The sequence below is a fragment of the Microcaecilia unicolor genome, chromosome 5 (assembly GCF_901765095.1).
Source record: "Microcaecilia unicolor chromosome 5, aMicUni1.1, whole genome shotgun sequence".
Lineage (NCBI taxonomy): Eukaryota > Metazoa > Chordata > Amphibia > Gymnophiona > Siphonopidae > Microcaecilia > Microcaecilia unicolor.
The window spans coordinates 273,990,720-274,006,702 of NC_044035.1; positions in this window are offsets into that span (position 1 = coordinate 273,990,720).

The following is a 15,983-nucleotide window of genomic DNA, read 5'->3' on the forward strand; positions in this document are numbered from 1 at the left end:
CTGAATATCAGGCATTGTATCCTCAGAGAAGATAGCAGTGAATAAAATATATTATATTCCTTTTTGGGAAGAAAATAGAACATCAGGAAGAAGGAACAGTTGATACTATTTTGTCCATGGATAGGTTGGAGGAGCTACCTTGATTATGGTATTGGAGTCTGAAATAGACACAGTATTTCTTTTGAAGAATTTTTTTCACTTTAAAGATAGTTCCTTCTGTGGTCAAAAAGTTATGATGTTTTTAGGAACAATCTTTTGTTTAGTCTTAAGCCCCAAGTAATTTCTATAGGTGCTTCTGTTTTTTTTGAACGCTTCCCCAGCAAATGATACATCTATTATCAGAAACATAGGTATAACCTTTTAGACCCAATGCAGTTGCATTCCTTCATTCTTGAAAAGACTTTTACAAAAGATGCTTCCTGAGTTTATAGGGGTCCTTTTATCAAGCCACGCTAGAAAGTGGCCGGCACTGCAACTAGCATGTGGGTTTGCTGCGTGCCCTGGACACATTCTATTGTGGCTGAAAAATGGCCACAGTTGGTTGTTTTTTTTAAATAGCCATGTGCTAAATTCCCCATTACCATCAAGAGCCCTTATCACCACCTATTTAGGAGACGGTAAGGGATCCCGTGCTATTCCTGTGCAACATGATTAGTGCAAGCATGCCTATTCTCTGTGCCCAGACATGCCTCCCATGGCAGAAAATAAAAATTATCATGACAGTAGCGCATGCTGCTGCCCAAACTACCATGGGACGCCTCAGTGCATCCCATGGTAGAGCCCTTTTACCACGCAGTTGGCCCACAATAGTAAAATGTCCCATAGAGGGGCATTTTCGAGAGAGGCGTCCAAGTTGCGATTTGGATGTCCTTGCAAAATGACGAAATCAAGGAGCGGGGAAACCCGTATTTTCAAAACAAGATGGACGTCCATCTTTCTTTTCGAAAATACCGTCAGAGACGTCCAAATCCTTAAATTTGGACGTCCCTAGATTTGGACGTCCCTAGACATGGACATTTCTGACTTTCGGCGATTTTCAAAACCAAAAAAGTCCATGTCAAAAACATCCTAATGCAAGCCATTTGGGCGTGGGAGAAGCCAGCATTTGTAGTGCACTGGTCCCCCTGACATGCCAGGACCCCAACCGGGCACCCTAGGAGTGGACTTCATTAATTGCTCCCAGGTATTTAGCTCCCTTACCTTGTGTGCTGAGCCCCCCAACCCCCCCAACCCCCACTACCCACAACTGTACACCACTACCATAGCCCTTTCGGGTGAAGGGGGGCACCTAGATGTGGGTACAGTGGGTTTCTGGTGGGTTTTGGAAGGCTCGCTGTTTCCTAAACAAATGTAACAGGGGGTATGGGCCTGGGTCCACCTGTCTGAAGTGCACTACAGTACCCACTAAAACTTCTCCTGGACCTTCATGCGCTGTCATGGACCTGAGTATGAGATCTGAGGCTGGCATAGAGGCTGGCACAACATATTTTTAAAGATGTTTTTGAGGGTGGGAGGGGGTTAGTGACCACTGGGGGAGTAATGGGAGATCATCCCCGATTCTCTCCGGTGGTCATCTGGTCATTTCAGGCACCTTTTTGTGCCTTATTCGTAATAAAAACACATCCTAGTGAAAACATCCAAGTGTTCATCAGGGACGTCCTTGTTTTTTTCAATTATGGGTCAAGGACATCCAAGTTTTAGACACACCGACACGCCCCCTTGAACTTTGGACATCCTTGCGATGGACTGCAGTTGGAGACGTCCTAAATCGTGTTTTGATTATACTGATTTGGACTTCCCTGGGAGAAGGACATCCATCTTCTGATTTATGTCGAAAGATGAACGTCCTTCTCTTTCGAAAATGAGCCCAATAGTCTCCATCTGTTATGTAAGGTTATAAATGGCATTTGTTAATTCCAATTGAAAGTTTGTGCTTATTATTTCCTGACACTCTCTCTCCCCCCCCCCCCAGTGTGGGTGGGGGCCCAAATCTACCATAATGTATCTTCGGGGAGTGGGGGAGAGGAAGAATGGGGACAGAGGCTTGTTGCCTTTCTGGGGGGGTTGGGAGGGGGGATTGGGATAGGGTGGGGATAGGGATCTTATGCAGGTCCCAGCTGAACATTGGCCAGGACCCTCATATGCTCCACCAGCCAGGGCCCTATGAATTAGCCATGTATATTCATTGCCAATGCCTGGACATGATCAGGGCTATATTCAATAAATAACATTAAAAAATCAGCACTTAATGCTATTCTATAAGGGCTCTCGAGCAACTATTATAGAATAGCATTGGGTGCCAATTTTGGTGCCCAAATTTGGGCACCAGGAAGTATGCCTGCTGAAAACAGCACCCAAATTGGTCACACATCCCCAGTATTCTATAACATTGCGTGCAAATTTTAGGAATGCCCCTGACCCGCCCATTCACCTCCTCCATGGCCACACCCCATTTTGGGTTCCACGCTATGTAATTTGGGTGCAAAATGTATGCCCAGTTCTAAATTGGTGCCAATTAGCGCCCAATTATTGGCACTAATTGGCTCCTTAGCCAATTTAATTGGACTCACATATTGGATCAGCATCGAAATATCAGCGCCCAATTTTGGGCACCATATAGAATCTGGGATTAATTCCATAAACTGGGGGAACAAATCAACATAGAAAAGGAAAGAGGTAATCAACATACCTATAAGAAATATAACAAAACAGCTAGAGTAGACATAACACAACATTAGAGCTTCTATCCTATCCCACCAACAACATACTATGGAGAACAAAGACCTTAAATAAGACTTTTATGCTGAACAAAATGTTGTAGCTGTTTGGGATCATAGAAAATGTATGTCACAGCATTTTATTTAATGACACATAAACATTGGAATCTCAACGACTGCACCCAGGGCAATGATACTGTGTCTCTTAGCTAGGAAGGTCTTATGCCATTTCTGAGAAGTTTTAGAAATATCAAGGAATATGAGTATTGTTGAGCCCAAACAACTAAGAGATCTAAACTTAAATCTGTGTTCACATTTTGTCATGCTCCAGGGTAAAGGTGATCAATAGCATCTCTATAAAACAGAGGTTCTCAACCCAGTCCTTGGGACAGACCTAGCCAGTCAGGTTTTCAGGATACCTGTAATGAATATGCATGAGATAAATCTTCATACAAGAGAGGTAGTGCATGAAAATCTAACTGGCAAGGTGTGTCTCAAGGACTGGGTTGAGAACCCCTGCTCTAGAATAAAGCTTCAGCTGAGACACTTCTGATTTAAGACACTTGCAAATGGCTGTGAAACTACTAACAGGGTCAAAAAATATGACCATGTAACCCCTCTTTTACATGAAGAACACTGGTTCCCAATAAGCCAAGAATCTCCTTGAAAATCTTGTCCATAGTACATAAAGTTTGTTATTCTGGTTTAACCCGTATCTCTTTCATCTGCCAATCCCCTATTCCCCATCCAGAACCCTCAGATTACCCTAATCCAATAGTCTGGTGGTTCCACAATATCTGTTATGATTTTGTTAGATCAACAATTTTTTAGTGTAGTGGGTCCTTCCCTGTGGAATGTGCTCCCTCCATATTTGCGCTTAGAGCACTCATTTGAGGAATTCAGTACTGACCTAATACCATTCCTTGTTAATACATATCCTGAGATCAGTTGATACCTTGGGGAGATAGTAGATGGTCCTGTTTTGCATTACTTCTGTTCCCTTCTGTCTTATCAATGTAGTTCTATCACTCTGTTCTTCTTTTAACTATGTATTACAATTGTGTACCACACTGAAAGGTTCCTCAAGGGGGTTATATCAAGCCTTAAATAAACTTGAAACTATATATCAAGACTATACTTAAACTCTTCTTTTTCCATTACTAATCTGCTTCTTTCCATTCACTGAGCTCTTAAGGAGATATATAGCTCTTTTTATTGGTGAAATACTTTCAGCCGGAACCTTTGGACTTCCCTGTAATACATCCTAAGTATATCTATTTTAAGTTACTATTTTGCATTGGCATTTCCAGCCCATTAAGATCCTATCTTATATAGCCAATGTTCCCTTGCAAGTTCTGCTACAGAACCTGTGAGTATGCTTGCCTTGTCTTGTGTGTTATCCCTTTCCTAGCAAATGTCTCTTACTGGAATAGTTGTTTGTTAGCATCATACTTTAATAAGGTTTAATTAGTAGCCTAGGCTCCTCTATTCCACCATTTTATAATTTTATATGTAAACCATGCAGATAGCCCTTTTGATGGGCAGTATATCAGAATAAAGTTTGAGCTATGACCTACTAATCCTGACCGGAGGAAAGTCAAGAATCTTAAAATAAGGGGTCAATATTCAGCTGGCGGCAGTGAGCATTTTTCTCACTGCTGACAGAGTTATTCACGGATATTCAAAGCTGGGCTCTGTCTGGGCTTCGGCTTTGTATATCCAGTTAATTTTGAGCCACTTAAGTCGATATTCAGCACTTAAATGGCCGTGGGTTAGAGCATAAAGATAGGACAGACTTTTATGCGGTCCCATTAATGTGCTAAATCTGGCCACTTAGGAGGAGATTCTATATATGGTGCTTAAAAAATTGGTGCCGAAATCAGTGCTAACTAAACATCCTATATAATAAAAAGCACCTCCAACATTCTGAAGCCAGCAGCCTTGCAGTGAAACCTGAAGCCTGAGGTGTTCGTAGGCATCATAATAGCTCCGCCCACATTCTCAGCTGATTCCATAGAAAGCACCTCCAACGTTCTGAAGCCAGCAGCCTTGCAGTGAAGCCTGAAGCCTGAGGAGTCCTTAGGCATCATAATAGCTCCGCCCACATTCTCAGCTGATTCCAAGGCAAGGGGAATCTGCCTGGGAAACAGCTGTCATGCGCCGCTCCCTGCCACTTCAGAGCACGTGGCAGGGAGTGGCGCAACAACCTCCCCCCCCGCTCGGTGCATCAACAAAGCCATTGCGTACCTCTGCTGAGCTGATGATCCGAAGTTCTGTTCTCGGCTGCTGGCGTGGCTTCATGATTGAGCATCAGTGGAAGTTTCTGTGCGTGCGTCTGATGTCAGACGCACGCACATAGACTTCAACAGATGCTCAATCATGAAGCCACGCCCTGCAGCCGAGAAAGAACAGAACTTGATCCATCAGCTCAGCAGAGGTACGCGACGGCTTCAGGGGAGGTATTTCGGAGGAAAGGGTGGTGTACAAAGGGTCGCGGTAGGGGGGTGCAGGGGACATTAAAGCGGAGGGGGGTTTTGAATGTGAGGGAGGGTGTAGTCTGGAATGCGGTGGGAGGGGCCTGACGGCCCTTGAACTCGGAGGGAGGGACATATGTATGGGTGGGTGTGTGGATGTGCTTTGGGTGGGGCCCTTGAACTGGGAGGGAGGGGGTCTGCAACTCGGGAGGGAGGGAGTTCTGCAACTCAGCAAGGAAGGAAGGAAGGGAGGGAGGAAGGGAGAGGGGTATGGAACTCGGGAGGGAAGGAAGGGAGGATGGGTGGGAATTTACCTTGTTAGCGCCCGTTTCATAGTGTTTCGAAACGGGCCTTTTTTACTAGTATTCTTTAATCGGTGCCTAGATTTAAGTGCCAATTATAGAATATGCTTAGTTGATATTTTAGTGTCTAAGTCTAAGCGCATTCATTTACACCAGTGGAAATGTGGTATAAATCCTAGTGTGTATATTTATTTATTTGCTGCATTTGTATCCCACATTTTCCCACCTATTTGCAGGCTCAATGTGGCTTACATTATGCCGAAATGGCGGTAACCATTTCCGGAGAGAAGTACATATTATTAATTATTACAGTTAAAGTACAGAAATATGAAGTACATTAGAAGTATGTGGATATACAGTATATTTCAGGAGTTTGAAATCAAGGGTAATGAATAACGTTCAGTAGTGAAAAGAAATAGAAATTAAAGTAATCAAATAGAAGAGTTCACTGTTAACTTGTTCTGGTTGAGATTAGATGTCAGGCCATTTATGACGGATCCTTTTGATAAGTCTTTTTGAACAAATTAGGCACACTGGGCCATATTCTATAATTAGGCATGTAAATTTTGGAATGCCCATTTCCCCACCTATAACCATGCCCCTTTTTTTGCCTATGCGCATTAGAAGTTTGGCACACATCGTTACAGAATACACTTGGTGAGTTGTGCACCTAAATTCCAATTACTGCCAATTAGTGCGCATTTTTGCTTGTTAAGAGATGTTATCAACGCTGATTAATTGTTAAGCCAATTAAGTTGCGCATGTTGTAGAATCTCCGCCAATTTTGACACTGATCTCTAGGCACGCTATAAAGAATCAGGGAGTTAAACGCTGAATGTCAGCACGTAAGCAACCAAGTTCTGACTCTGCCTCCAGAACACTCCCAACATAGTTGGCTTTGAGTTAGGCGCTAACTGCAAATTTCAGCAGCACTTAGCCGGTTAAGTGCCATTGAAAATTAGCAGGTAGCCCCGGAGGATGTGGTAACAGTTGTTAGCATATCTGGGTTTAAAAAAGGTTTGGACAAGTTCCTGGAGGAATTGTCCATAGTCTGCTATTGAGACAGACATGGGAAGCAACTGCTTGCCTTGGGATTTGTAGAATGGAGTGTTGCCATGATTTGGGTTTCTGCCAGGTACTTGTGGCCTGGCTTGGCCACTGTTTGGAAAACAGGATACTGGGCTAGATGGACCATTGTTCTGATCCAGTATGGCTACTCTTATGTTCTTATCTGTGCAAGTAAAAAAAAAAGGGGGGAGGGGAGGGTCATGGGTGCAATGAGGCATTCCTAGCATTTACATGCATTAATATAGAATAAGGGGGATATGTGCCTCATGTAGGCACATACATTTGCACTATGATTCATTTGGTGCAAATGGCTACACCTTAAGTTAGGCGCGATTCCCAGGTGTAAAAGCTATTCTTTAAACTGGACCAAACTAGTATTCTATATCAGCAAATTTGTGCACCTAATGCATTATAGAATACTAGTCTAAATTGGCAATTAGACACCTAATTTAGGTTCCACTCCTTATGCTTGCTCTATGGAAAATGTATATGAGTGCACCTAATTGCAACAATTAGCACCTAACTGACTGTATTCACTACAGCGCACGCTTTAATAGTACGAATGCCCATGACTTACCCATGCCCCTCCCAAGTGAATGCACCCTTTGCAGTTACACTAGAACACTTACTGCCAATTTATAGGGTAGTGCCTAAATGCAGTTAAATGCCTAACTGCCGTTTCTCTTTGCCCCCCCCCCCCCCCATTTTGGCAATTAATTACTGTTAACTTTCATTTGAGTGGCAAAAGTTAGGTGCCTAACTTTTGGCATAATATATAAATTATCCCCTAAAATACTTTCTGATATTCAAAGTGATTTAGCCAGCTGTCTGCTAGTCTTTGTACTTTTGAAAAAAGCAAAAATCTATACCACTCAGGATTTTGTAGACCTCAATCATATCTCCCCCCTCAGCCATCTCGTTTCCAAGCTGAAGAGCCCTAACCTCATATGAGAAGAGTTCCATCGCCTTTATAATTATAGTCGCTTATGATTGAATGTTTTCTAATTCCGCTATGGGGCTCGTTTTTAAAAAAGAAAAATGTCTATATTGTTGAGAGAAAATGTTTTCCTTTTTATATTAATTTCTGTATTTCCTTACATTTATGTGATAAATGTGAATGTAATTAAGTAAAATGATAAATAAAATAAAAAGAAAAAAAAGAAAAAAAAAAAGAAAAATGTCCAAAAAGTGGCATAAACCAGTAGATAGATTTTTTTTTTCAAATTGCTATTTTCAAAACCCATTTTTTAGATGTTTTTGTATGTTGTTCATCTGCACTGCATCCAAATCACAAGGGTGTGTGCTGGGGTGTGTTAAGGGTGGAAGATTTAGGCACTCATAACACTTGGGTGTTTTTCTGCCATAATGGGACAAAACAAAAATGCTGGATGTTTGTCCTAAACCTGTTTTAATAACGACTAAGCCCAAAAAAGTGCCCTAAATCACCAGATGACCACTGGAGGAATAAAGGAATGATACCCCCTTAGTCCCCCAGTGGTTACTGACTCTCCCACTCCTTCCCACCCCAAATATGTGAAAGAAACAGAATACACCAAGACCAATCTGGTCCTTAGAGGCAGGGTTACAGCATCTTACAAAGCAGTTGGCTGGTTCTAGGGGCCCTGTTTACTAAGGTACATTAGTGTTTTTAGCTTGCCTACACATAGTACACACGCTAACCATGTAGGCGCCTTCAGGGATATTGTAGGCACGTACACGGTTAGCGCATGTATATGGTTAACGCACATTTAAAATGTTAATGTGCCTATAACGCTGCTTAGTAAACAGGACCCTAAGTCTGCTTGAGTTCTTTTGTTCTAACACCTGAATTTTGGATCTTTTATAGCATGTTTTTAAATAGTGAATGTGCATATATCTGGGTGGCAGGGGAGGGGGCAGAAGAAGGTAATCCCCATACAGTAAACGGTCACATTCTATGAATTCTCTTATCAATGCAAACACCAGAAGCATTTTTATGAAAGGAGAAATATACATAGTAAGAAGAGCATGCTTTGAAATATATGTTTAAATGGTGCATCTGATTTCATGGCAATTGTATTGGCAGTGTTACAAAACACTGTTATTTCATTTTCTAAATTAAGTTTTTTGTTACAAACAATAAGCTCTGGTTCTTGCTGTCTGTACTTATTAAATCACTTTCCCTCTTAAAGATACCATAGAAATTGCATATGCAAAAATGGATGTCCTGGGAAATGGGTGCATATCTAGAAGAAAATTTATAGTAAAATAAATGGTTTCTTGACTGAAGTTTCTCATTTCAATAATATTCTAAAATGAGTACCAGAGAATCTCTAATGGTAATAAAACATCACTGCTTGACACTACCTAGTGTCTGTAGCAACACGTAGGTGCCTCAGACATCACGCATTCCAAAAGCACAATGGAGTCCATTTGAATAAAATCCAAGACTTTAATGAAAAGGATGCTGAAAATGTCATGGGTTTAGATTAATGGTTGATGCATACTGTTGCTTCATATTTTATCTCTATCTTGCTCGTAACTCATTCTTCAACACGTTCTGTCCATTTATTGATTTAGGCAAATATGGTTTCCCGCTGTGTTCTAAATATGTTTTTAAAAGGAAAAAATCTAATAGAATGAAACACTGTTGGGTTTAAATATTCCTTTTAGTTGCTTCATGTCAGTCAAAAGATAGAACACTAAACTTTAACTTTCACATTAATAATAAATTTTATCCTTTGACATTGGAAAGCATCCATTAGAGAAGCCGGCTGTATAGTACTTCTTGTTCTGGAAATCAATATCTTCTTTATATTCTTATTTCTTACCATTAGTTTAGAAGAAAACAAGTGATTAGAATAGTGACCTATAATATGTGCAGGGAGCTCACTTGTGCCTCGTGACGCCAAATACCCTAGTGACCTCATGGCAGGTTATTTATTTCTTGTTGGATTATTGCATCATCTATTATGCATGACCATGTCTAGTTTTGTATATGTGTTGCTCTCCAAATTTGAGGATAGCATCTTCTTAATAACGTGTGGTAAAGTTTTACAGTTGCCACATGGTAACTGCCTAAATTACCATGGGGTAACTGCAAAACCTTTATATCAGCTGTTGGGGGATGCCCAGCATCTGCCCATTCAGTTAACAGAGAAAATGCTTTTATTTTGCATCAAGGTTTAGATTCTATATATTGCACTGAAAAAAATGGCACAGAAAAAAACCACGCTTAGTGCTATTCTATAACATTAGGCATGGTTTTTAGAATACGCATAGGGCAAGATTCCATGTAGGGTGCCTAAAAACTCTATGCGGAATAAATTTCCACCTAAGCGTATTCTGTAAGCAACACCTATATTTAGGTGCGGTATATAGAATAAGCTTAGTTGATATCACAGCGCTTAAAACTACAAGCATCCATGGACACCAAGGGAAACATGACATAAATGCCGGCACGTAGATTTAGGCACACAGGAGTACATTCTCTAACAGTGCACATAAATTTTTGAACACCCACAACATGCCCATTTCCCCACCTATAACCATGCCCCTTTTTGGCTGCACCCATTAGAATTTAGGTGCAGTGCATTACAAAATATGTTTAGCAAGTTGTGTGTGTAAATTCTAATAATTGCCAATTAGTGCTCATTATTGCTCATTAAGACCTGTTATCATTGTTGATTATCTTGTTAATCCAATTAAGTTACATGCGTTATTATAGAATATGCTTGGATTTTGGTGCTGAACATCAGGCGTGGTATAGAATCCGGTGGATAGTGCCCAGACCTATGACTAAATTTAAATGTGACCATTTATGCCTACTAAAACCTGGTATAAATGCCCATACCTAACTTAGGCGCAGATCATGTGTATTCTATAACAGTGCATGTGCTTTCTAGGAATGCCCATGCCCTGTCCTGCCCTGCCCATGGCCATGCCTACTTTTGAGATCAGCACATTAGAATTTACTCACACTATTTTACAGAATATGCTTAGAAAGTTGCGTGCGTAAATTTTAATTAGTACCAATTAGTGCTGATAATTGCTTCAATTATTGGCGTCGATTGTCTTGTTGAACAATTAAGTTGCACATACAATTTGGTTGCACTGCCAAATTTGAGTACGCAACTTTAGTTGCCATAAATAGAATTTGGGGGTAAGGGCAATTCTATAACTGGATGCCTCCGTGTAGGTACCCCGAGGCTGCGTGGTATGAGCCTATTCTATAACGGAATCCAGGGTCCTAGGTTTCCTTAGAGAATACCAGCACAACCCAGTACCTGAGCACTTAGCGATTATAAACTGCCTTTACACTTCAGTAAAAGGCAGTATATAATTCAGTACAGGTCACCTAAAGTTAGGTACTGGGATGCTGTGTGCTAAGCATGAATTCTATATTTATTTATTTTGCACATTTATACCCCACAGTTTTGCAGGCTCAAAGTGGCTTACAATGCACTGAAAGAACCAGGCACACCCATTAAAGGGGGGCCGACCACAACCGGGCTGAAGGCCAGCAAAGACAGAAGTGTGGGGGAGGGTACAGGGAGGGCCTAGCTAGAGAGCAGAGGTAGTAGTGGGAGGGAAACAAGGGGTAGCAAGGGGAGGGGGCAGGAAAAAAGGGGAGGAGCAAGGGAGGAGGAGAGAGGAATTTGAACTGCACAGGAAGTCCTTTTGAATTTGGAAGCAGGAGAAGAGCAACGCAGAGCTTGTGCAGAGTACAGCCAAAGAAGCTCTTACAGCAGAGCACGATATTCCAGCAAATTGAGAACAAATTTTATGGTATGTAGACATTTAAAACTTTGTGCAAGGCATTTTAGCTTTCTCCTGCCGACCCCCATTTAGTTTTTCCAGGATGGCCGGCCATCTCGGGTTAGCTGCCTATCTCACGGCATTACGTGCACTAGGCTAGAGTCCCACATACGCTGCCCATGGCGCATGGCAGATGGGTTTGCCACAGCGCGGTTGCCATTTTTGGCCGGCCATGCAGTGCTCACAATCTGCAGTGCATAGCACGGCACTGAGGCACGACTAGGAAGACCTTGTGCACAGTACTGAACCGAGGCACAAACTATCTCAGGGAGACGAAAACACCTTTAATGGTACGTCATTTTTGCTCTTCTCCTGCCTCAGCGGCACACCGCACGTTAAGATGCGGTGATGGCCGGCCACTAATAATTGGCCAACAGTTACGCACTATACAGCAACGGACCTTCGAGCCCCGTTGTGGCTAGCCACGCCGTGTTATCTAATTTGAAAAATAAATGCGGTATAAGCCGTCCATGCCATTACAGCGACGGACCTTAAGCCCCGTTATGGCCGGCCACACCAGATTTTCGATGTAATGCGGCAAAAATGAGTGCAGTATAAATCGCTCATGCTGTATAAGCCGCCCAGGCCACGCAGAGCTATACAAGCCCCATTGTGGTCTGCCACGCCGTGTTATCTAATTCGGTAAAATTTAGTGCGGTATAAGTTGCCCATGTTGTATAAGCTGCCCATGTCACGCAGCACTACGGCCATGCTGTGTTTTCTACTCGGTCAACTACGCTTCATTCTAAACGTTACTTACCGGCGCCATGTCTGTATGATTGGTCTGCCATGCGATATTTGAGATGCGGGTTTTTGCAGAAACGTCCACATTGCGATCCTCGCTAGTCAGGGTCTTCTCTTGCGGGCCACTTAGGGGGAGTCCCAAATTGGCGGGACATGCGCTTCGCTACGCGTTGTAATTGCCCGCCCATACAGTCGGCCATTAACCTACAGAGGCACGTACGGCAGCGGTGAATTTCGATAGGGTGGCCATTTGCATGAGTGCCGATTGTAAAAACGGTGGCCACTTTCAATACACCGCCCATTCTGACTAGCAGTAAAATTTGGAAAAGGCAGCCAGTTTTATGGCGCTAAAATTCACTAGAATGGACATTCCAAATACAAATTTAACCGCAGCGGCCACCTTGGATACCGCACGCATTTGTGTCTTTGACACACGGCATAGGCTGGAACAATTGATATCATACCGTTTGGTGCCAGCATAGCGGGACACAGTACTTAGGGGCATCAGACAAACATATCGGTTACAGTATGCTACTCTCAGCTGCGGGGGGAAGGGTTGGTACAACAGTGTTAGTCCTAGAGGGCCATGTGCACTTAGCGGCCATTTTGACTAGAGCGGCCACGTGGACTAAAGCAGCTAATTTGAAAACGGTGGCCATTTTGATAGAAGGACCACGGGGTAGTGGAACAACTAGCCCCCGCTAGGTCTCTGGTCCTCATCTGGAGGACTTCCTGTTCAAAGACCGGGAATCACAAGAGTGGACGGATGTGTTACAGGTCTTTATCCACTTGGCACAGAAATTGGACATCCCATTAGCCGTTGAAAAAACAGTAGACCCACGGCGAATCCTTACATTATAGGTATTGAATTGGAACTAGATGTTCCAGACTGCCGGCTGACAAAATTGATAAGCTTGCCAGAGCGGCGAATACGAGGTGGCACTGTAAAAAAGCAAGGCTGAAGCAGGTACAGGAACTCCTGGGTCCAGTAGGCTTCGCAATAAGGGTGATTCCCAATAGCTTTAGCAACATCGGGAACAAACAAAGCGCATTTTCATCTCAGACGTACACAGGACATCAAGCGAGATTTAGCAGGTTCTTGGACCATGGGATTTCATTTTGGCACGATTCACCCACTCTCACGGAAACCCTGCATTTTCTTTACAGATGCGGCAGATTTACTTCCAGGGAGCGTGGTGCGCAGCAAGCTCGGGTTTCAGCAGGGACCACATAGGATATCATGTTTCCTGGGGGGACCTGGCATATCTCACAAGTTAATTGTAATTCCCTCAGACAATATGGCAGTAGTTGTCCGCCATGCACTTCCCACAAGTTATGTGTGCAGACAGATAGTTCCGCAGTGATTACAGCTAAACATATACCAGGCAGGGAGAATGGTTATAGTGGATGCTCTTTCTCGTTTTTAGAGCGCAGACCCGGAAATGGGACCCGATGCTGCGATAGTTAACAGATATCTCGCGGACAAGATACACAACCGCACATATAGTCAACACTTAGAAGAGAAGGGTGGTACTGATATATTCCCGGCCCCCGGCATGTATGAAGGGAATTAGCAGAAACCAGGTCTCAATCATGTTCGCAGCCATCAGTTTTCTCGCCAAAGCGGTGGCTGTCCAAAATCCATCTAGGTCATTTGTTGTCATGAGACTGATGAAAGGATGGGGCAGGCCGGGAGTACCCTACCCAGGTAAAAGAAAACCCAGTACCGGCAGGGAAATGGGCCGTCTCTTTGCATCATTAGAGGAGATAAGTGACACTGAGTTTGAGGGCCGTCGAGTCAAATGCGCATTCTCATTAGCTTTGCATGGTGCTCTGCGAGTCAGTGAGTTGGTGGCTACGTACAAGCATGCCCACCATGGCATGTCCCTCTTAATACGTGACGCGGCCATTACAGCCGCGGCAACTGACCTACTTATTCACAAATCAAAATGGATCGGAACGGACATGCCCTGTCCTGAACCTTTAAGCCGACTTAAAACAAAGACCAAAGACCAGCCTGCTGATTCATACACTATGTACAGTACCCACTCATTTAGGATTAGGGCAGCTACGGCAGTGGCAGCGCTAGGAGTGTCCATAGAGGCCATCAAAAGACTGGGCCGATGGCGACCTAATGTATATAAGCGCTACATCAGACCCATCTAGTGTATACAAGCGGTACATTGGACCCATTAAGGCATCCACAGCAAAGTGATAATGGTTGCTTGCACTGTGCTAACATGTTGCTTCCCATTATATTCTGTTACAGGTATCCATATCCAGAATGAGCTGCAGCGGATTTGGATATGCGGTCACTCATCACTTGTATGTACATTGGGCACAGGGAAAGGCGGTGGGCGCATAGAAGGGCAGCAGTGAGACCGAACAGTGAGAGCCTGGGTTGTCAGAGCGATAGAGGAGCCAGGGCGATAGAGTAGCCATAACAGGGTATAGGTAAGGGAGGGAGGCTTCAGGCATTCTTGTGTGCATTAAAAGTCATACGATCCCACATGACTTGCGAATAGATACAAGCCATAGCGTTAGGGCATGACCGCAGCCAGGAGGGGTGGGGGACCACGGCAAACGAGGTGTCGTTGCCGTGGCCTGTGGCGTTAGACTACAATGTTTACGCACAGCCAGCAATGGGTACACAGCAGCTTGACACATAACAGTTACAAGTTTGGGGTAACTACTGCTGCAGAAAGAGTTGTGTGGAAAATTATCAAGTTGATGCAAATGGTAGGCTTGCATGTGAGCAGCCTTGTTATAAGGAAACAACGTGTATACAGCTTGTCTCCTGGCTTGGGCGGCCGGGAGGCCTAGAACGTCATTTTGTAAATGTGGTAGGTGCCTCCTTCAACGGGAAACAACGTGTATACAGCTTGTCTCCTGGCTTGGGCGGCCGGGAGGCCTAGAACGTCATTTTGTAAATGTGGTAGGTGCCTCCTTCAACGGGAGACACCAAGTGACATCGGGTGCTTGGAAAACAGCACAGGGGGCCACAGGGGCTTGGTACGGCTTGGCCTGTGGCCCAGAATATGCAACTACGTGTAGAAGCTGTGTACCCGGGTAGAAATGCATGCTGGCATAATGATTAGTAGAAGATGTAATGTAATTTGTTTAAGTTGTAACAATTTTGATGTTCCTGGCTGCGGCCAAAATAAATCCAATTCTATCGAAGATATGGCTTGTAGTGTGGTATTGAAGGGGGCGGGGGTTGATACGTCTGAGTGTGTGCCGAATGCCCGAGTTGTGGTTATTGCCAGATCAGAGATGAGGTGGTTACAATCAAATTAGATAGAATAGAGGAAACAGGGAAAGTAGATAACAGGGAAAGGGTAAATGAGTCTAAATGGTTCGTAGATATGCTGGTAGGAAGAGCTGCAGGTAATTGCAATTGCATGTATAATTTGCCATTACATAATACTAGTCAGTAGTTAAGCTTACATCTTGGCAATGGCTGGAGTAAATGTCCACATCTAAATTTTACAGTTACATGCATAACTATCAATTTTCTATAACCTTAGCACAAAAATGTATTTTTTTTGTTACATTTGTACCCTGTGCTTTCCCACTCATGGCAGGCTCAATGTGGCTTGCATGGGGCAATGGAGGGTCAAGTGACTTGCCCAGTGTCACAAGGACCTGCCTGTGTCTGAAGTGGGAATTGAACTCAGTTCCCCAGAACCAAAGTCCACCACCCTAACCACTAGGCCACTCCTCCACTCCCTGAGCTGCCTATTCCCCTCCTCATGTCCACTCCTCCATTGCAGTTGCACACTATAAAACTTGAGTGCTAAGATTATAGAATACAGACTAAGCGAAGTTACACACCTAACTGCAAATCTGTGATAATTAATGCCAATTGACTCCAATTATCA